At 43.4% G+C, this 23,669-nt stretch overlaps 1 protein-coding gene across 1 annotated transcript in view; it reads right to left on the reverse strand.

Moving 5' to 3' along the window:
* The window catches only part of LOC119177120 (uncharacterized), a 268,818-nt gene extending 257,827 nt beyond the window's left edge, over positions 1–10,991 (reverse strand). Inside the window, exon 1 of the mRNA XM_075878123.1 lies at positions 10,818–10,991. The gene's annotated coding sequence lies outside the window, so the exon portion shown is untranslated. The remainder of the gene's footprint in view (positions 1–10,817) is intronic.
* Positions 10,992–23,669: the final 12,678 nt, after the last annotated feature.

Genomic DNA, 23,669 nt, shown 5'->3' on the forward strand with positions numbered 1-23,669 from the left:
CATTCGGCAACGTTATCTGAGTTATCAGCCTGTGTACCAAACGTCCAAAAGTTTGATCGCCCAAAATCACAAAGCGACTTATCTTGTCATTTGAATGAAATACGTTTTCACAAGCGCAAAACAACAGCCACAGAAGGAAGAGGGACCTAAACAGGACGGGTGTGTATCTATTACTTCCGTGATTGTTCCTTTGAGCTTTATAAGATGCAGAAGTTCAGCAACCCCATGCTAGTTCGAATTTCTGCATAGAGTTACCATTCGGGTGTTGACGTCGTAGTAACGAAAATTACGAAGTGCCAAAGTTGGGGCTTGTTGATGGGTCATCTTGAAGTGCGATCGTAGCTCCAGCAACACCAACCACACAGGATCCCGGATATGTCCTCCTTTGTGTATGCGTGTTCAAATGGTACCGTCAAATGGTAACGTGCTCGACTGGTGACCCAAACAAAGGTCACGGGATTGAATCCCAGCCGTGCTGGCTGCATTTTTGATGGAGGTTAATGTGCTTGCGGCCAGTGAACTCAGATTCAGGTGCAACCTAAAAAATCTTAGGTGGTCGCAATTTCTAGAACCCTCCACTATGGCATACTTAATAATAATATCATAATTTTAGGTTATAAAAGCCAACAGTAATTATTATTATGGTTACGAAAATAGCTTTATGTTGACGGTGATATATCATTCTTAGTAATAGTGAAGATAACAAGCTGCACTATATTTTTCATTTTTTTATTTCTTTTTTTGCTGTCAACACAATAGCAAAATTGAACAACTTATTTACAACAAAGGAAATTAGCTGGATAGCGCGTTAATGGAGGATAAAACTCGAATCCTCTCGAAAGTACGAAAGAATGGCAATGTCAATGAAAGGCGCGAGACAGCTCTTAAGTAATGGAAAGCGCACGCAAGGCGAAGATGTTTGAAGACACCGTTAGTGCAACGTTGATTAGGGGTACGATATAAATAATTGCGCAACACATGGCGCATGCAGGCATGTAGCATTAATCCTAATGGATTTCTCAAGTGCTACGCAAGAGGCAGCAGCAGAGACAACAGATTACAAAACGACGGCAATTGCTGTCTCGTTCTTTCAATGCATTCTCTCGTAACGGCGAACCTAGTCCATCTTTACGAGACTTGTTGAATTGAAGCCTAGAGATATGCTTGGTTTTCTACACATAGAGATTGTATACCCTCGAATAATAACGCGGCTTGCCAAGCTCATCACTTTTTCCTTTTATGCCGGCCGAGCTATGTGCAAGCAAGATTATACTAAAAGTAAGTATATTCTTAATCCTCTTACACAATAGTGTTGTTTAGTTAGCAAATTATACTTCAGTTCACTCAAGACATTTTCGAATGAACCTTTGTTTTTCTACCAAAGGAGAAAAATAAGAAATCTTTGCGTCAGCGAGCGCTTGACGCTTCATCGCTTTGTACAACTTGCTCGACTTATTTAACTTGGTGTGATAAATTTCTCATTGAAATCCCAGTATTATCCGCGACGGAATAAACTCTGACGGTAGAGTTGTTCGTCAGGTCAGATTTCAGATGCTGCACATGTTGTTAGCGAGGACTTATAGTCAATAATAAAACTCGCTTAATAACGAAACGTTTTGCGAATATGCACCCATATTATCTCACCAATAGAGTAAGTTTTCTTAAGTGGCTGTCTGTCTCTATTGTTGTGAATACTGCAATCACACTAACCCCCCTAAGTAAAAGTCACAAAGCTGCATGAACTTAACTCATTTTAGCGAAGCTGCACTTACGTTATCGCTTATGACTTGTCGTCATCTGAGATAGATGAAGTTTGACTATTTAAACTTTTCCCTAATTTCTGTGGCACACTTTTTAATAACCGCTTAAAAAGCAGAGAATTGCTTCTTGAAACGCATCCACCTTCGTAAAAGTTTAAAAACAGTGCCCACCGGATGATATAGTGTTTCATACGATTGTCTTCATCTCACATTTGTTAACGTAGATTAATGTAATCTGAGAGATTCTGTGCCCAGCCTTGACCTGTCGGGTATTCCACTACTGTCGTCTTCCATCACTGGTTCCAGCCATATTTTTGCGAAACAAGAATAATAAAGTACTAATAACAAGCACGAGTCACTACTATCCTCGTAACGTACGTTACCTAACACACCAACGCATCCCATTTACCGTCTCGAGTACCCTAATTCTGTGCAGCCCCCGCATGTCTATATATCAACACATTTCAACGGTATTACTTTTTACGAGATTGGAATACTCTGCCGTCTGATGAAACAACGTCCCCATCACCAGTACTAGTATATTCGTGGCTGCTACGGAAGACTTTAGACAGTTTTAGTTTACGGTTAACGTGATAGCGGAGGTTAAGGAAATGGCGTTACCGTGTAGCAAACGTTCGTTGTGGACAGCGTCTTATAGTTTAGCGGGATAGTGTTTACGTGGTTTACGTGCCCTAACTGGGACGGTGGTGCCACCTATCAGATAGTTAATAAGTTAAAGACAGTGAAAAGGAAAAGAAAACGAGAGTGTCTGCCTATGCCACCACGCAAAACATTGTTACAAGTTTATTTTACTAATAATAGAAGCAACTAAGTATGAACCACGCACCAAACATAAAAGAAATGACGTTGCCGATTCGTTTACATCGATCTTGCAATTAGGCCTAGACGCGTTTTAAATTGGAAGCTATCTCAGAAACTACGCCAACTTATCCGTAATGCTCGATCGTCGAAGCTAACTGAAGGCAAGTGAAGCCACTTTAAACAGTCGTTTGCTGCGAACAAGATGAGAGGTGAATCTTTCAACAACTATGCCAAAATCACTTTAAAGCAGGCGTTCGAGAGCGCCGCCATGTTTACGTACACTACGTACACCTACGCTATCACGGTAGCGTCGAATCTGAAAAATAACGCGCGTACGGTACGCGCGACGGGTAACGTGCGTATCTGAGCATGCGCACTTCAATTCCGGTATCACGGTACACCCAGTATCCCGGTAAGCCCGGTATACTATAACTGTCTATTCTATCAAGCCATAGCACGTATTCAGCGCCGCTAATTCCTATGCCTGCCCCTCATGTGATGTTTCGTCTGCCTGGATCTTTATGGTATTAGGAATATATAACGATACTCTGAATGCCCCCACTGCAATTCAAAATCGAGTGCAATGTCAACAATTTTTTCTGATCCCAGCGCAATACTATTGCTGAAATGTACACGACAAACTAAAGGTATGATTCATTGCGCCCTTGCCTTATTGATATAAATGCGGATACTTACAAAGCACTGTTATTTCGTAAGCTAAAAACCAAGATATTCTGAAAATATAATAAATATGCCAATTTCCACTCAGACTTTGAGCTAAAGTTTACAAGTCTCGTGCATCTCTGTAACTAAATTCGATAAAATTTGGCCAATTGTTCACTAAAAGTGTATTGTCTTCACTAGTGTTTACAAGCTGCATTTAAAGAAGGAAACTTTGGAGGAAAATTCAGTTTAACTTTATTTTCATAGACAATGTTCATGGCGCAACGATATGATAATCATTTGCTTTTGCCAGAAATTGAACGACCTCAACTCCAGCTGATAAAGAACATAATGCTTATCATACTCTTGATCGCGTCTCAGCTGGCGCATCGAAAGCCGAAAGGGAGGTAGTGCATCGCGCAAACCGTTTGTACACCGTCTAGTAGCACCGCCCTCAAACCAGCCATTGCGATGTCCTTGTAGAAGACGAATGAGACGCAGCTGGCGTGTCGGGCATTCTATGCAGCTGCTTTATAAAGTCACGTTCCACACATTCTAAGGAAAACACTTGTACGACATTTCTCCCTGCTCCGCGATGAAGCTGCGGTAATGCACGCTTAGTCCTCTCGTGGCAGCTGCGCGTGCCTTGCGATTTTCAAATTTTTCTTTCTTTGCAAATTGTGTTTTTCTTTACACCTACAGGAATTAAATGGCAATGTTTGCGAGCAGTGTAGGCAGATTGACTAGAACACTTTCCCCTGTAACATAAACGATCGCCAGCAAACAAATTGAAGTTGGCTTCACCTGCCATAACATCATAGTGTAAAAAAGCCAGCTCTACAGACGAGCACAGTAGGAAAAAATTCATGCGCATGGACGCACGCACATGGGCTCGAAATAGACAATACTGAAGCATTGAATAAAAATTGCCAAATCTCACGTACAGTCAAATTCAATAATATGCGAAGCACGAATGAGAAAGTTTTATATGTCTAACATCAGCAAAACATCACCAGGCCGACGTAAATTATGCCGTACATCACTTCCATGTTATGATTATTATGTCTGGACGTGTCATTTACCTTCGTCGTCTATTCACGTCACGTGATACCAAATTTGGTATATGTAGAGCTAGCGGAATGGGCGCGAGCACGCTATGAGCATATAATTTAGTAATGTGTTACATGACATGTATGCCATGTCATTTACCTTCGTCCTACGTTGACGTCATGTCATACCAAATTCGGTATACGTAAAGCTAGCGAAACGGCTAAGCGTGCGTCATGAGCGTGGCATGTAGTCATGTTCTTACATGATACACATGTCATAAATATTATGTTTGCACCAGTAATATGCCTTTGTCTTCCATTCATGGTCACGTAACATCAAATTTAGAATAAGTGAAGCTAGCGACATGACCACCAGAGCACCATGAGCATGGCGTGTAGTCATGCCTTACATGACATGCATGTCATGATTTCCACGTTGGGGTCTGTCACTTATGTTCCCCATTCAGTCATGTCATAAAATGCGAGTTTTGCAATATGACATGTGAACGAAATCACCGCAAGCGCAGCAAGACCATGAAATTTAAATCTTGACATTCATGTCATTTTCACGTTACTAGTCACTTATGCTCGTCATACAGTCATGTTATATCGATACCATTTTCGAAACGGCCAGAAGAGCTATAAGTAGTAGGTGAACAGGCAGATAGATAGATAGATAGATAGATAGATAGATAGATAGATAGATAGATAGATAGATAGATAGATAGATAGATAGATAGATAGATAGATAGATAGATAGATAGATAGATAGATAGATAGATAGATAGATAGATAGATAGATAGATAGATAGATAGATAGATAGATAGATAGATAGATAGATAGATAGATAGATAGATAGATAGATAGATAGATAGATAGATAGATAGATAGATAGATAGATAGATAGATAGATAGATAGATAGATAGATAGATAGATAGATAGATAGATAGATAGATAGATAGATAGATAGATAGATAGATAGATAGATAGATAGATAGATAGATAGATAGATAGATAGATAGATAGATAGATAGATAGATAGATAGATAGATAGATAGATAGATAGATAGATGAAATCTGGCTATTTGGCCAAAAAGGAAACGCTGAGACAAGCTCAGCAAATGTCGCGATACGAATTCCAGTGAATCGGTACTCATAGGAGGTGCCGATGTCAGGTATTGGCTATCAGCTCATCATTTCTGTAAAAAAAAAATAATGCAGTCACCTATGGAGCGTGGTATGTAGCATTATGGACGTTACACAAGTAGTAGCAAAAAGGTATGGAAACTTGACAGCTTTCGCAAGCTTTCGCAATAGTGAACTCGAATATGATCTAGTGGCGCAACCCGCAGGCCGCGGCTGCTGTCTCGGTGGTCCAAAACGACACGGACGGCCGCTAGGATTTCTCGCGGTGCCACTGCGCCTTTTCATGTCATGTGCGCGAGTTGAGCGCGCGCCGGTGGCGTCTTCTCTCGATAGCGCGAGAGTCAATCAGTGCATGTACGTCAGTATATATGTGTGTGAGTTTGGTGCGTTGAGCCACCACCACCTGAGGAAACTTCGTCAAGGCCTGGAAGTTCTACCGCATATGTCAACGGGCTGGTTGCGTGGTGCGCTGTGGTGGCACACAACGCAATCGACGCCGGAATTCGGCGGCGCGTTGGCATCGGCGTTTCAGTCCCTGCAGCATTACAGCGCTTCGACGAGAAGCAACGAATGTTGCATCGTTCCCTGTGTGCCGTTGGGCTCTTCAGAGTTGTGATGTGTGATGCTTGTGGTTGTGCTTGTGTTCGTTGGTGAGGGATCAGATTGCGAGCAGCTGTGGTGTTAAGGAGGTGTTGTGTACACATTTCTGTGGAAACCGTGAATCTGAGCCACGAGTGTATGTATTTAAATTTCCGACTGACGAAAGTGTGCGGAAGGCATGGGTAGATACGGGCTATTCTATAAGTGATAGTGTCAGCCCAACAAAACATGAAAAAGTAAATATGCTGCGTTTATTTCGTTTCGTTGTTTGTGTTACATCTTGTAACGTGTCATTCCGTGTCACTTTTATCCGATGCGCGCGTTTCGAAGTACGCGTTAAGGCCAATACCATAAACGGGAAGCATAATGCTGTCACTTTCTTGTCATTCACAATTGTTCGAAATAATTTTTAGCCCGGGGGATATAGAAGAGAGGGCCAGCGACGGCTAGAGTGAGGTCTTACAGTGTACACGAGACGCACTCTTTTATTCCCAAAGTTTGCGTACGCGCTTCTATACCTGTGTTCTTGCGGGACGCGAACCGCGCTCTTGTGGACCGCGTAAAAGAGCGAAGCCAATGAGTTTCTCTTGCAGGCCAAATGACTGCATTTCTAGTTCTAACAAGCTACTCTACAATCTGCTGCATCTTCTCTCCAGTACCGGGGTGAAGTCTGTGCTTTGTGAGATATCCAGCATAAACAAACATGTAGCTCGCGACACACCGAAGCGAAAAACGGATTCTCATTAATTTGCTCCGGGTTGTGAAATCGGTAACTGAGATGCTCCGAAGGCGTCGCTGTTTGCAGCTCCCAGGGATGACGATCTCCGAAGAAAGTCGGAGCGCTGCCTCCGGAGAACTGACAAGCCTCTTACCGAAACTTCAGCGGTGCGCGAACATCATTTCGAGCCAAGATACATCCTGCACAAATGTGTGCTGTGACAAACGGCAGTGAAGTGCGCATTCCCCGAGGACCACAGTCACTGGTTTCTGATGGCATGCCAACGCTTTTGCCAGGTGTCCTCGTAATTAACCTCGTAATGTTACGTTTGCATGTACCAGAAAGGAAACGCGCGTTAGTAGTCACCACATTCGCAACTCTGCAGCAGTCTGTGATGGCCCGACAACGCAGCCGAGCGAAGCTGGCATGAGGAGTAGTGGCGGCGCCACCTGGTGGCATCCGCGTGAAAGCTGACGCCGGAGTCCAGCTGGCAGCACCAATGGATCATATTCTTGTTCACTATACTTATAAGAGAAGACACAACATCCGTCATAGAACTAAACGCGCAGTGTTTAAACGAAATAAGCAAGTGATTCGCCGCGGAAAAAAAAACCAACGAAGACCACATCAGATAGCATAATTACCGAAGAAAAGCAGTAAAACGATTATATAGGAAATCCCCCACATGACAGCCGTAACGTGCACTAGCCCTATTCGCAAGGGCACTGTTCCATTACACCATTACATTGCGTATTTTTATTATACTTTTTTATGTAGTTGCAGCATGATCTCCACTTTCACCCTGATAATCACTCGTACGCCTAACCACACATTCAGCTGACTAACTTTCCAAAGACCTTCGAAGTGTACGCAATATGAAGGCACAAAAATACTTTACGGTTATAAATATGATTCGTACTCGTGAAGAAGGCCACAAAAAACTAGATTGTGTCTTAGGAGATATAAAAAAGGCCCGCCATGATTTCTAGTGATTATGCTTCTAGACTGCTGATCCGCAGATCACGGAATCAAATCCCGGCCGCGGAGGCCACATTTTTTATGTAGATGAGAATAATAATATTATGTAGAGTTTAACGTCCAAAAACCACGATATGATTATGAGAGACGCCATAGTGGAGATCTCCGAAAATTTCGTCCAACTAGGGTTCTCTAACGTGCACCTAAATCAAAGCCCACTGGCCTCGATATTTTCACCTCCATTCAGAAGCAAGAATGCTCTAGGCCAGTGTGCTTAGATTTGGGTGCACGGTAAAGAACACCAGGTGGTAGAATTTTTTGTAACCCTTTACTACGGCGTCTCTCGTAATCAACTGGTGATCTTCGAATATTATAATCAACCAATGGATATTATTATAGATACAAAATAAAAAAAAACACCGACAAGGCACGTAGCAGGGAGCCACCATAATTCGGAATGAAGAATGATGCACTCGATAAAGATGGGAGTTTTCCCAAGAGCGTTCGAATGCGGCTTTTACCTGGAGTATTCAGCCCACATCAGTACCAGTGACGATATATGGACAATGGTGGAGGTGGCCTGCTCATATGATCGTGTTGTACCTTTGGACTTACGATTAACTACAAGTCCCAATCACAGCGGCTACGCAGAGAGTATTAAGTGCGTGTTTTTCGCTAGGCAGCCTCACCCGGTCAGTTGCTCCTTGATGGCTAATGTAAGCATCGCATAACGAAGTGCAGCCACAATGTGCTTGAAAATGACAGAAAAAAAAAAAGCAGTTGACAAACTCGATTCAATCCTTGTGAAATCTTTCACTGACGTTGCAGCATTGCCGGAGATCTCGGTACTCTGATTCAAAGCGACGCACTCACGGTGGTCGTCTTTGTCCACGGAGGTCCCAACGCTATAATTGAAAGTTATTGAAGAGAAAATGTCGTGCCTCTCTCAAAAATAAGTTTAAAAATATTCCGTGTTGAATTAGTTTTTTATTTTTTTGCGCAGAGCCTACCATTGTTCCGTTCCCTGAGCCTCCTATTGTCCACAGAAAAGAAGGAAAGCAATCTCTCCGACACTTCCAGGCACGCCTTCATCTAACAAGATTGAGCTTCACAGAATTTGCGGCGGCCACCTACCTTGTCGATGTCCGGAAGAGAATTCCTTTATTTTCATTGTATTCGCCGGTTTGAAAAAAAAAAAAACTGCATGTTTCACTTCATCTAATTAGAACGGAGGCCCACCACGGCCTTTCTATTTCCTCTTTTGTCGTCACAGTAGCTTAATGTAGTAGCTTAGATCTAGTCAGCAGTATATACTTCGTCCCGTTTATTTACATATTTTCTGTTTACCTAAGGTACCAATGTGAATGTTGTCTCATTTTCACCCCATTTATCACTGGCTCCCAAGGTAGTGAATACATTCTTGTGCTTCTTGACTACGGCAGGATTGTGCGAACACATTGATTGGTGATGAGGTCTTGCACGCGTCAGAGAATTCACCGTTCATTTTCTTCTCTTCTATTTCTACTTCCATTTCTCTTTTCCCCAGAGTAAGCAACCAGACGTTTTTCTAGTCAGCCTCCCTGCCGAAGGCCTCCATCTTTCTTTTTATTGTCAATAATTTTGTCTTGCTAGTTGCATTTCTTTGAAATTATGCTAATGTTCATTCTAAAGAAACTTCACGACCCATGGTGCAGCAATTTTTATTTTCCCGCGACAGAAAACATTAACCACTCGTTTCTGCTCCTTGGAGGACCTCGTCCGTAAACGACTTGTCATCATTTGCCGAACTATAAAAGCACTGCATTGAAAAAGGAAAGCTGACTCCATAAATGGTCCCATGAAATGCGAGACGTATACAATGCTATAGTTACGTGTTTAATTTTCATTCTCGATACTATTGTTATTCCTCTTCACTCAACCACCCGCGCACTGCTGCGAAGCGATGGCATCAGTAAGAACTAATCTGTGCTCATCATTCTGCGTTCTCTCCCTGCTTCCGTTTATCAGAAACGTTTCGCCGTAGAACTCGTAGTTCTTTATAAAATCCTAATTCATATCAATTTCAAATCACTAGATCGTTTCAGCAAAGTAAGAATTTATGGGCCAGAATATGACACGGAACGCCCCGCGAGATCAGTCGGGGCGTAACATGGCCATCGGAAGTCAAAGCTGCTCGCGATGCACCACCGTCGCTATCACTCGCCCATTCATTCGTTGCGTTGTTCCCAGTGTCATCGCGGAAAAAAAGATGAAGAAGAAGAGACGGGCGGTTCACAAACACTGCAGCTGTTCAGCGACGTTTCTGCGTGGACGCGTGCAATAAATGAGCATGCACGGAGCTCGCCTCTCATAAAGACGAGGCGCCTCCCGCCAACATTAAAATTCTTTTCGCTTATTTCGGCAAGCGATAACGAGAGCAGTGGAGCTTAGCAGGCCCTTACCAGACCCTCGACTAGCTGAATGGAGAATAAAATCAAAAGCTGGCACTCTTGCATTCATTTCACTCTTAAAGCTTCAAGAGATGGAAGACCACGCTTGCCTGATTCGAATGAATTTCGTAAGCGCGGTTTTCAGCGGTGGTAAGGTATTAAGCAATTAACATTAGGGCAATAAAGTGAACGCCTGGATTATGTATGAGTGCGGCACGAATTTCTGAACAAGTAGGCTATGCAAGTATAGCGACAATTACGCCTAGCCCCGGTATATCTTTTTTTCTGCGTTATATTCAACGCAGTGAAAAAGTTCCGCAACAGCAATCAATGTGGGTAATTCCCGCGGCCGAGTGAGTAAGTGAAAAACGCACATGTACACGCAAAAAGAGCCACCTCCTGTTCTCGATTCAGTGGTGCGGACAACTCTTCATGCGCGCTGCTGACAGCGTGGTCACAAACAACGCTCTTGTTACGTAATCGAGCCAACAGTGTCGGGGTGGGTAGTAGTGCGTGCTTCGTTTACCGGGCAAAGGGGGCATCCGTGAACGAAGCACGCGCTGTCGTTGTGACGGGAAAAACAAAAACGGGCACGTTTTCGCGCGTTCACTACGTCACGTGCCTTATGCCAGCGTGGGCCCACTACTCACCTTAAGCAGTCATCGGTGGTGCTCGGACACTTGGCGACAGCGGTTCGGCGGTCCTGCGTCGTCCACTGCTGGGCCCCTTTGCTGGTGCGTGGTTGCGTCCACGTGCGCTCTACCCGGTCGGCCGGCCTCGCTGACGGACGTCGCGCGTCCAACGCTGTGACGGCAAAAGTCTCGCGCTCTCTATCTCTAGACTGCGTCTCCGCTGCGTCTATCTTTTTTTTTAATCTTTCTCGCTCTCCTCCGGAATATCGGTCTTCTCCAGCTACTCTTCTTGGTCGTTCGGGTTCGTCAGGAAGGTGCGGTTCCGTTCGAAGACGTGCGTGTCTCTCTCCCCCTTTCTTTTTTTGTTGTTCTTATTCCTTGTATCTTAAATATAAAGAGAGAGAGAGAGAGGACGACAACGAGGTTTCGACAAAGTTGCGCTCTAGGGGACTATACCTACATCCTCGGGTTGCCTTAGTTCTAGCGTTTCACGTCGCTGTCGCGTAGAAACTGTGCGTCTCAGTTTCTCTTGTTTTCGTCGGTGGCAGCGCGACACTACAGCTATAGCGGAAGCCAAGCTACAAACTACCACCGACTAAGCAACGTCTGCGGAGGATCCGGCCAATGGGGGAGGAGGATTCGCGAAGGCGTCCGCCAATCGCTGCCCCGGGAAAGAGAGCCGGGCGAGTCCACGACCAGCGCGCTAGGGAGGTTGCTGTAGCCGGCTTGGCCCACCGGTGCGCGTGTGTGGAAGAAAATATAGCGGAGGAGGGAGGGCTTGTTGCTTCGAAGCTGCCGCGCCGAATGAGAGCGCTTCCGTTCAATTTTTTCTTCCCCCTTCACTTGGTCACACATTATTTTTCTTTGCGATTAGTCGCTGATAGCGCTTGTGGCTGGGGCGACGCTAACTCCGCTTTTATTGTTGCCCGTCATGTGGACACAAGAATCCTCGATAGCCGTATTTGTCTACTTTTGTCATCACTTTTTTTTTCTTCTATGTCAAATGCAAACTCAAACTTGGGTATATATTATTCCTCGTCGAGACTATACCGCACCGGTGAGCGTATAGCCTGCGCGAATGAAAAGGAAGGTGTTCTGTAGCAAATAACGCGAACCAGTTTGTTGTTAGCGTGGTCTCCTTTCCCGCTTCATTCACTAAACTTACAGTTACTTTTAACGGCGCTCGTTGCTTCGTTGCGGTGCTACTGTTTTCCATTTTGTCACATTGTGCTTCAAATCATAGAGCACCCTGCTTCACGAAGGTTTTGTTTGCTTCGAGGAATAAAAAAAGACTCGTAGTGAGCGTGAGAGCTTTTCATTGCATTCGTAGCGTTAGTGGAAAAAAATATTTAAAAAATGCGCACGCTTGCTCGAGCTTCTTGCATGTTCGCCCCGCTACCTGCGCATACAAAGCCGGTTTCAATTATTCGCTCCAGTAGATTACTATTATTACCTCCATACTATTCCCGGCGACTACTTTTGTCCACGCTTTCTTTGCTGTGTTAGAAAGCGTAGGAGCGAAATCCGAAGGAAGTTTGGAAACTCATTTCCTGTCGGAGATTACGCAAATATCACATTTTCGCAGTCTGAGACGTGGCGATTCAAAGTTCTTGTCAATAGCGGTAAAAAAAAGTGATTAATTGACAGCCAGGACCATTCACTATAACCAAGTATAATGTACAAAGTGAAAAGAAGCGTTATCTACATGCGCCCAACAATGAGCGCTCCTTATTAGTATTTTAAACAGGCACACGTGTCGTACGCAGCCAGGGGTGTAGCCAAAGAGTAGCCCACCGTGCCCGTGCCCCCCCCCCCCCCCGAAATATTTTCCACCGAGGCGTAAAGAGCGGAAAATGACCATTTTAAGAGATTGCCCTCTCCCACCTTGGACAAAAACTTTGGGTACGAGCCTCTACGCCACTGAACAGTTCTGTAATTATATTTGTGCGTCAAATTGCAAAGCCGCTACGCAACTCTTTCGAAGGCACCGGTCACCATTTATTCCTACGTGCACAAACTTCGTTGGAGCACCTTGCAAATGGTGCAGGGTAAGTGAAACGGTATTATGAATGAATCCCAGAACTCCGTCGGAAACATGCAGGCAGATGCGTTTTCTGAGAAAAAGCAGAACTTTGAACAACAGCGCTATGAAAGCAATACTACGTTTTTGTTCGCACTCACTGTCACTCTTTTGTTTGTATATGACTGAAACTACTGCTTCAATTAATGAGTTTTCAATAATATGAGACGGTATAAAACAAAAGGAAACAATGCATACGCGTTAAGGCACTAGTTCGTTAAGTCGTTAGTTTTACGACCAATCTTTACAAATTTTTTGCCAGATTCTAAATAATCTTAAAAGACGAAAGAAGAAAAAAAACCTGAGACAAATAGACTGCATCCCTGAGAGTATACCACGAAGTTGACTAAATCTGAGGAATGTTCCAAGAAGTGCAATAACTGAAAGCAAGCCTCGTTGCTTTCAAACTCTCCTCCCTTCTCCTTATATGTAGATATATACTACAGCGCGCATGGAGGAAAAAAATAGCTGGTTAGAGCATTAGCTACGCTGTAGTTAGAGAAATCAAACGCTCCGTGAGGCCACATGTAGGCGGCTCGTTACTGCACACAGCTGGGTTAGCTGACAGTATAAAAGCACCATCTGCCATGGTGGTCTTATGGTTATGGTACCCGACTGCTAACGCGAAGGTCACGTGATTCCATTCCAGTCGCGACGGCCGCATTTTCAGTGGATGCGAAAACGTTTAGGCCCGTGTAGCGAAATTTATGTGCACATTAAGTGACCCCTGGTGGTCGAAATTTCTGCAGCCTTCAACAGTGGCATATCTTATCATGGGGGTACGATATTGAAAATTCGAACAATTTTCCTTACTATGGAAGCACCTAGTAACGAACCAAGAAATCAGGCTGATGCGGCGTAATGGTGGAGCATATTTGCGCTGCTAGATACCTTTGCTGCTTTGGCAGCGTTCTGGCGCTGGTACAACGAGTAGGGCCAATGATCGCTTCTTTAATAGCTAAGCTGTTTGACCTTGGGGAACCCAAGTTTGTCGAGAACATAAATCATCATCATCAGAAACCAGCACGAGTTCTCTTCTTCATCTTCTGCTTCATGCTAAGAACATGAGCAATCATTTGTTTAGCGTTGAATGCAACAACTCTGATGGGCGAGAGAACAAGTATAAAGAGATAGACAAAAAAAAGGGAAAGCGATAAAAAGAGAAACTTCAGAGTAAAAAGTTCCCTGGTGAGGCGGTATTCGCACCCACACATCTATTATCCGAGGGTGAGCTGCTTAACCACTCGGCTATTCCGGCACGCCTATAGCGGAGAGCATAGACTTGTATAGGATCGCATGGCAAGCGGGTGGGAAAGAAAAGTAAGAATGAGGAGGCACTGACGTGTTCGGTGTGGGATGCAATAATTTAGGTAGTTGAGAGAACGAGTAGAGAAAAAGACGAATAGTAAAAAAAAAAAGAAAGAAATATTGAAAAGCGGAGAGCATGATCAAAAGAAAGAAAGAAAAAAAGAAAGAAAGGAAGAAAGAAAGAAAGAAGTAAAGAAAGAAATACAGAAAGAAAGAAAGAAAGAAAGAAAGAATGAAAGAAAGAAAGAAAGAAAGAAAGAAAGAAAGAAAGAAAGAAAGAAAGAAAGAAAGAAAAAGGAAGCGTAACATAGCCATCTATAGAATACAATGCCAATGGATGACAACGGAATGTGAGGAGAAGGACAAAATTAAGGAGAAGTAGAAAGAGTGAAGCACAGCATAGCCATATATGGTGTAGTATAAGAAGAAGAAGAAAACAAAGGTGAATTGCGGAGAATGGGAGAAAAGAAGGAGGGAAACAACACAAGTGCCACTCTTTTTTCAGTCCTCGCACAAGGAGTGTGTAGGTTCCTTTTTTTTTTTTTTAAACGCGAATCATTCTTGAGGTAACCAAGAAAACGTACCGTATCTATCTATCTATCTATCTATCTATCTATCTATCTATCTATCTATCTATCTATCTATCTATCTATCTATCTATCTATCTATCTATCTATCTGACCAGCATGCCATGGCCGGTTGTATTCGGGTATGCATCTCTAAAGAATTCACAGTTTATACCAGCCTAATCTTTGGAAACCCTAGCACGTCCCCGTAAAGATACCCCTGTCGCACAAAACGACGAATTGGTGTCAGCGGCATTGCTGAGTGGAGAAATATTGCGATGGAAGCAAGAATAAATATCACTGCTTGAGCCGGAATCGAACCCACGCCTACTGCACTCAGACAAGACCACAGAATTAGGTCAGTGCTTTGAACAGCTTCACAAAAAGGCCACATACAAGCGCCATGTCTAGCCTGAACAACGCCAACTGTGGTTTCAGCGCTGATTATCTAGTTTCATGTTAATGTAATAAACAGAGGTGCATAAATTTCCGGAGCCCCCCACTACGACGTCTCTCATAATCATGTAGTGGTTTTGGGACGTGAAACCCCACAAATCCATCAAACAGAGGTGCATATGTACAGGCGTGAACATAAGTGTGCAGACCACGGGATCGCGTGCCCGAAGGCATCGATACGCTATCTGGTGAAGAGACGCCTGCCGCGGTACGCAAGCGCGTCGCTTCGTATCAGTTGGCCTCTCATGTCGCTCTTTTCAACGCACTCATTGCCAAAACGACCACTGGGTGTCACTTTCCTGGCTCCAACAAATTTGTGTCGTTTTTATTTAGGTTTTTACGTAGAGGCTGCAGCAGCGTCTGTTCCAGCGCCGGGCCCACGTCGTGATTTATGCTGGTTTATTAGCATAACTAAGCGTAACCAGCCTCCCAAAGCCTGACGAAGCCAAGCTCACAAAATAAAGTTTTCTCAGCTCAGCTTGCCTTTTTTTGCCTTGAACCAAGTTGAACTTAAATGAGCCTATAGTTATGATGAAACAAGCATAATAAATAAAAAGACTAAAAAAATTAGTTTTAAGGCTATTTAAATTTATATAAGCCTAATTAGACAAGACTTGGTGATTAGTAATTAGTATTTTCCTCAGCTTGGACTCTCTGAGCTCATTAAAATTCCACTCCAAATTTTCATGCGCCTTATTAAAACTTGTTCAATTACACCTAATTAAAATCACACTAGTTTGATAATGCCATGATCAACCACGCTTTGTCAGATTTTTCTATGCTTACCTTCGCGCTGCCTCATTAGCTCAGTTATGCATAATTACCCTAACTCTGCTACGTAAAACTCCAGTGTGTTTCATGTGTGATTGGGTATCAGAATGCCTAATCAACCATAAGTAGCACGATTCTTATTTAACACAAAGTAAACCTAGATTAGCTTGATTGGTATAGTGTCAGTAAGCAGTAATTAGTATCTTTCAGGGTTTGGCACCTCTAAGCTCATGGGGAAGTCGACTTGAATTAGTTTTGGCTACGATAAAGTTTACCTTATTTGGGCTAATTTTGTCGGCTAAATGCAATGATAGCATGATAAACTAGGCATAACTGGATTTGGCTGTACGTGTAGTTTTCCAGACCCATCTGGGCGCATCGAAGCTTTCTTACGCTTAACATAAAGACAGCAACTCTGACTGGACTTAAGCTTACTTATACCTGAATTTATTAGGTTATATCGCGCTAAACTAGGCTGGATTCAATTCGGCTACACTTGCATTTACTTAACTAGCCTTATTTAAACTAAACTTGGCCTAACGCAACAGAGGCAAGCTGAGCTGAGAAAAATTTAATTCTTTGTGCTCGGCTTCATCAGGTTTTGCGAGGCTGGCTACGCTTAGTTATGAATCAACCAGCACAAATAACTGCACAATCCCGGCGTTAGAACCAGCACCGTCAAAGCTTCTACATTCTAACATTGGCAGGTCGGGAAATCGATGATATGCGACGCACGAGTGAGAAAGGTTGATATGTGACTGCAAATCACCACAACGTTACGAGGCGCATGGATGTAATGCAGTGTAAACACATGTGGAAATGTTATGCGCACTCAGGTATCTCGATAAGGTGCAAGTATGTTCATTTTGATTTTAATAGCCCATTGGGGAAAGGGGACTAGAAGAAAAGTAATGATTGATTGATATGTGGGGTTTAACGTCCCAAAACCACCATATAGTTATGAGAGATGCCGTAGTGGAGGGCTCTGGAAATTTTGACCACCTGCATTTTTTAACGTGCACCCAAGTTTGAGCACACGGGCCTACAACATTTCCGTCTCCATCGAAAATGCAGTCGCCGCAGCCGGGATTCGATCCCGCGACTGGCGGGTCAGCAGCAGAGTACTTTAGCCATTAGACCACCGCGGTAGGGCTCCAGAAGTAAAGTAGAAAAAAGTGCCCACCTAATGTGCCAGTGGCCTTCGGACCACTACAACCATCATCAGCCCATGCAAAAGGGGTCTGCAGTTTTTTGGGCACAGAGTGATGGCGCAACGCAAGGCTCTACCAGGACCAACTCCTGTTGGTATGCGAGAAAGACGATAGCATTCGTCACAATGGGCGTCACGGACAAAGTGCTTACAGTGAATGGCGCCATATCATCGATATATGACGACGGAATTCCTTTGGGACCAGGCACGACCAAGCCTCGTGCCTGGTCCCAAAGTCTTGCTCCAAGGAGCAAGAAAGTGCCTTCCGGAGACAGAAAGGTGCTCGTCTTGCTGGATGTGACGGTTCCAGAAGACTGCGAACGTTCAGCGCCCGTGTTGTGCCCCTTACTTTCATTTTATAGTCCCCATTCGCCAGTGCGCTGTTAAAATCAAGCTGAATTCGTATGAACTCGCTCAAGTTCCAGTTCTCATGCAAGTATGTTGTTTATAGTCGCGTAACGACGGCACAACTAACGTTTACAATACCAGCCCCAGCAGTGGTAGGCATGCAAATTATGCCATACATGACTTCCATATTATGATTATCATGTTTACGCCCGGCATTTGTGTTGGTCGTTCATTTACGTCACGCAATACCAAGTTTCGTATATGTGAAGCTATCAAAATGGCCGATCATGAGCGTGGCATGTAGTCATGTTCTTAATTGACACGCATAAAATGGTTATCGTGTTCACACAATGCCACTTAAAAGAATATTATCGGGCCTGCTCAATCCCACCGTGACGTCACTGGTATTGCCTGAGCGCGCGCACGTAGGGGGAGGCTGTGTATCCACTGCCACCATCGTCTCCACTTAAAAGATAAGCGTTCGCGGAGAGTTTTACAGGCCTAACCACTTTGCTCTGACTTTTGGGTAAAAAAAAACAAGCTGCAAGGTTTAAGAAATGAATTGCGATGAAAGCTTTTGAAGGTTCACCTGTGAGCCATTTAATCCATGAAAAAGTCAAAGATTGTACGCAATCAAACATGTGGTTGATCTATAATTGAAACATTTGATGGACCTACAAAGGGACGAAATAAATAAGGTTAATTTTGTTCATTCTTACATAATTTACACACACGTGCACACACGAACGCACTATCTACAGCGTGCAGAGAACCTGTTGCTACTCATTTGCAAAGTTTCTGCACCCAGATTTCTTTCTACTCTTTCGAACATCTGTCTTCATAGACACGTAGTTATTTAGGAGATTGTGGGCTGATGCCATATGTATGATATTCAGCACAATATCAGGGTGATGATCATTGCAAGAGAACACAAAACCTTTGTTTCACAAAAATCTCTTGTGACCGACACAAGAAGCGGCGTTTCCTCTTTTGTTTTGATTCCTCTCACAGGGGTTCGCATAGTCGGTCATATAACTCAGTGCTGGGAAATATTATAATACTGGATCTATATTAAACCGCGCAGCCCCCGAGGGTGCTTCTACTGCACTGCCAGTTCTTGGATTGGTATATTTTTTGTAGTGGTTCCTAAATACTCTAGCTTGAAGTAAAAATCACACCTGAAAACCAATTAGAAAAGCGCTTTAGCCCAAGTGTATACACGCAATTGAATTTCAAGGAAACATATTAGACTATGGTGATGGCCACAATACTACCACAATGAAGTGGTAGGAACACCGGCCAGAAAATACTATGCACGAAACCGATGCACTAAGTAACGCAACAGCATTCTTTTCATTTTCCTCAACAAATTGAGTAGAGATATTACTACAGGTCCACGGGGGTAATCGCCAATAGCAAAATGTTTACCGACCCTGAAGTAAAGACGCCTGTTCTGAAAACGTACTGCCACGCGCGTTTCTTATTTATACCAGGGCTCCCGCCAACAAGCCAGAAGCACACATGACACCTTTATTTTGAAGCAAAAACGGAATATTGTCGAGATGGGATCATTGGAAAACTCAGAAATATGTGATACGGCCACACGTATCTTCGGGTCACGAAGAAAATGGATGTCGACGTCAGCTTGACAAACGGCACGCTCCCATTTCTTTCTTTGGTTGTCCTTAGGACACGAGAACACTCGAAACATCGGTAGCTTTGCCACAACTATTCGCCCCACAGCATCACCCAACCGTTCGGATTTGCAGCCGTACAGGTTGCGAATATTCAGTGCACAAAATGCATCACATATCTACGCTGCAGTTCACAAACAAAAAAAAAGATTTTCTTGTCGAGTCACCAACAAGCACACCAGCACGCCACGAAAACGCCCATGGGGCTGGGCAATCCATGCATGGATTAATATGAAAATTTAAGAGAGGACACTTCCATAGGCCCCTGCGGCTGATTTGAATTCACAGCGCATATAACGGGTGTGGTGTAACTTTGCAGCCTCGGAGATGGCAGACAGCACAAAAGACTGTCTCGAAGGCCATTTTGTAGTGACTAAAATTATTATACAGCCTCCGAGACCACTTCTACGTGCGTGTTCATCTCTGAGGTCAGACTTTCTTTTTTTTAACGCGTAGTTGAATATTATGTGGGGTTTAACGTCCCAAAACCACCATATGATTATGAGAGACGCCGTAGTGGAGGGCTCTGGAAATTTCGACCACCTGAGGTTCTTTAACGTGCGCCAAGTCTGAGCACGTGGGCCTACAACATTTCCGCCTCCATCGGAAATGCAGGCGCCGCAGCCGGGATTCGATCCCGTGACCTGCGGGTCTGCAGCCGTGTACCTTAGCCACTAGACCACCGCGGCGGGGTGTTAACGCGTCGGTTGCATGCATCGACGAGCTTCGTGTAAGCTGCACCGCTAGAGCGGCAAGCACACGATGTCAATGTGTGTCTATGCACACAATTTATTTAAAACAAAAGAATCATTTGAGGAGCGAAAACATTTATTTTTCAGTGATATTCTTGGTAAGCACATGCCCACTTTGTTAGCATTTGATAAACACAGGCACAAAGAGAAGTTCATTGCACTGTGAGACGCAAAAGTACAGCTGCCTTATCATGATTATTAATTGCACATAAGAAATGAACGTATGATCAACGATGTAACAAGAACCGCAGCAGAATAAAACTGCAATAAACGCACACAACTACACATGCAGTGCACAACGCGACACGGCAGTAGTTGCCTCAGCACTCGACTGCGGCATGAATAAAAAAAAAGGAAAGAGAAATGTTGGCTACTATTTTTTGCCACCTTCGCTATAATTTTCACATGCACACTTTACATTGCTCTTTCGCGAAAAACATCCGCAAGCAGTTACCGCAGCAAAAACAAAGCAATTTTAGGTGTCATGCAAGCCGTTCACGAGGCAGGAGTGTTTATTCAAAGATTGCGTCCTAGCTTTAGCTAGCAAACATTTTTCTAGATTCACCACTTATCTTAAGGCGCTCGTTGGAGCTTCAAGCCATTTGCGATCGGCACAGATAACAATAATCAGCATAGCTGCACTTTTTACAAAATCTCACTCATGCAGTGAATTCGATTACATGTAGCTGAACAAAGAAAACCTAACAACGTGAGCGGTGACTCAATTTCTTGAGCCAAGAAAGAAGATTCTCGCAAACGTGCTGCGAAGCATTCAAGACAGTTTTCCTTCGTGTGAAGCAATGCATAAAAACAGTACGCGTAGTGAAGAGCACATGATCTGTGTGCAAAACAGCTCAATGCCGGAAATATTAGGTTAAGGCCTCACTGACAAATGCAGCACATACCTAACATAGTATTGATGGTGTTCGCACCTATACCAGCAGCCAAGCTGAGAGACAGCCGAAACAAGCGAAGACCACGACGCACGCCAGGCACATTATCACACATCTTTTATGACATCTCCCTGCTGCTGCCCGTACTTCTTCATTGCCGCAAATGCTCATGAACACGCAGCATGACAACGTTGCCGTCGCATCGACGCCATGTGCACTTCTCTCGCGTCTGATTCATGCCTGATCCCAGCCCGATGTTATCGCACCGTACAATCGCAGACAATAAAGACGGATTCAGGTCATTATCTTATACTCAAAAACACGTAGATATATAATGAACTAAAAAAGGTACTGTAGTAAATAAAATACGCGTGTTTCCTTGAAGCATTAAGTGATGTGTTGCTAACTTACGGCTGTGGGAAAGCTACGTAGCTCAGCCGCCTTTTGGCCCGAGTGACCACTCTTGTCATTTTTATGTTACTCTATGAATCATGTCTGTCGAGCGACGAGAGAAAGCGTTGGCACGTTTGTGAAGCGAAACACACCATTCAAAACGGAGTGACGTGAGAGCCCGCGGAAGACACAGTGAGCAGGCCTGGAATTATCTAGGTAGCGTTGGTTTGCACCAGTCATATACCTTTGTCATACATTCACATCACGTAACACAAAATTTGGTACATGCGAAGTTAGCGAAATCACCGCGACAGCACCATGAGCGTGGCGTGCAGTCATTACATATATGACATACCTGTCATGAATTCTACGTTATAACCTGTCAATTATGTTCACCATCGAGTTATGTCATGCCCTACCAGTGTTTGCAGTATGTTATGTGAACAATACCAGTGCAAGAGCAGCAAGACCATGACATGGAAATCATGAAATTCATGGCATACGTGTTATAATTTTCATGTTATAACTAGTCATTAATGCTCGCCCTACAGTCAAGTTATGCGATACCAATTTTGGTGTAGATCTCATTGACGAAACGGACAGGAGAGCTAAATGTCGTAGGCGGATAGATAGATAGATAGATAGATAGATAGATAGATAGATAGATAGATAGATAGATAGATAGATAGATAGATAGATAGATAGATAGATAGATAGATAGATAGATAGATAGATAGATAGATAGATATATAGATAGATAGATAGATAGATATATAGATAGATAGATAGATAGATAGATAGATAGATAGATAGATAGATAGATAGATAGATAGATAGATAGATAGATAGATAGATAGATAGATAGATAGATAGATAGATAGATAGATAGATAGATAGATAGATAGATAGATAGATAGACAGACAGACAGACAGACAGACAGACAGACAGACAGACAGACAGACAGACAGACAGACAGACAGACAGACAGACAGACAGACAGACAGACAGACAGATAGATAGATAGATAGATAGATAGATAGATAGATAGATAGATAGATAGATAGATAGATAGATAGATAGATAGATAGATAGATAGATAGATAGATAGATAGATAGATAGATAGATAGATAGATAGATAGATAGATAGATAGATAGATAGATAGATAGATAGATAGATAGATAGATAGATAGATAGATAGATAGATAGATAGATAGATAGATAGATAGATAGATAGATAGATAGATAGATAGATAGATAGATAGATAGATAGATAGATAGATAGATAGATAGATAGATAGATAGACAGACAGACAGACAGACAGACAGACAGACAGACAGACAGACAGACAGACAGACAGACAGACAGACAGACAAATACAAGAAATGTCGCTGAAGTTCGCTAAGAAACGTTTCGTGTCGTATTTAAAAGACGTTGGTAGACTTCGTAATGCTCGGTTCAAAGCTAAAAAGATCTAGAATCGGCTGCTACTCCCTCGCTGCTTTAAATAAAGCAAATTCCCACAATACGCGGGATCTTTTCGCTTGTACTCTCCTCACTCTCCCTCTTATAAGTTCCATACGTTTATTAGCGATATGCAAAATCTCTAATGGGGCATCTACAGATTGGCACGTAGCTCCTGCGTAACAGCGTGAGGCGATTTGTATGAGGGAGGGTCAGCGTATGTTAAAAAAGCAATATTTCACTCCCACCGCCGTTTATGTCAGGAAGACAACGCTTTTTTTACTAAAAAAACTGTAGGTATCCTGTTTAATAACCAATTCGAGAATATAGCAGGTGCTTGTTAAGATCTACTTTGTTCCTTACTTTACGTATAATTGCAGGGCGAATCCAACAAAATATTGAACAAATCCTGCGTAGCTAAAGGAGGAGCACGTGATATATGCGTGAGTGTTGGATTGATTTACATGAACGCACTTGCCTTTTCTCCAGTCGTGAGCAGCGTTTCCATGCGCAGAAAATTACAACGCGCCTGCTGTTCTGAACATGTAATTCTCACCGGGATTTTACCGTAGCGTCCTCAGTAATTTATTGATTGATTTATTTATTTGTGGGGTTTAACGTCCTGAAACCACCATATCATTACGAGAGACGCCGTTGTGGAGGGCTCCGGAAATTTCGACCACCTGGGGTTTTTAACGTGCACCCAAATCTGAACACACGGGCCTACAATATTTCTGCCTCCATTAGAAATGCAGCCGCCGCAGCCGGGATTCGATCCCGCGACCTGCGGGTCAGCAGCCGAGTACCTTAGCCACTAGACCACCGCGGCGGGGCTACAATGTGGAATAAACCTGGTTTCATTCGTTCCATCAGGACAGCAGTTGCTTAGCTTCTATCAGATGCGCAATACATCGTCAGAGATTATTAAGAGGTA

Source organism: Rhipicephalus microplus, chromosome X (assembly GCF_043290135.1).
Source record: "Rhipicephalus microplus isolate Deutch F79 chromosome X, USDA_Rmic, whole genome shotgun sequence".
In the NCBI taxonomy this organism is placed as follows: domain Eukaryota; kingdom Metazoa; phylum Arthropoda; class Arachnida; order Ixodida; family Ixodidae; genus Rhipicephalus; species Rhipicephalus microplus.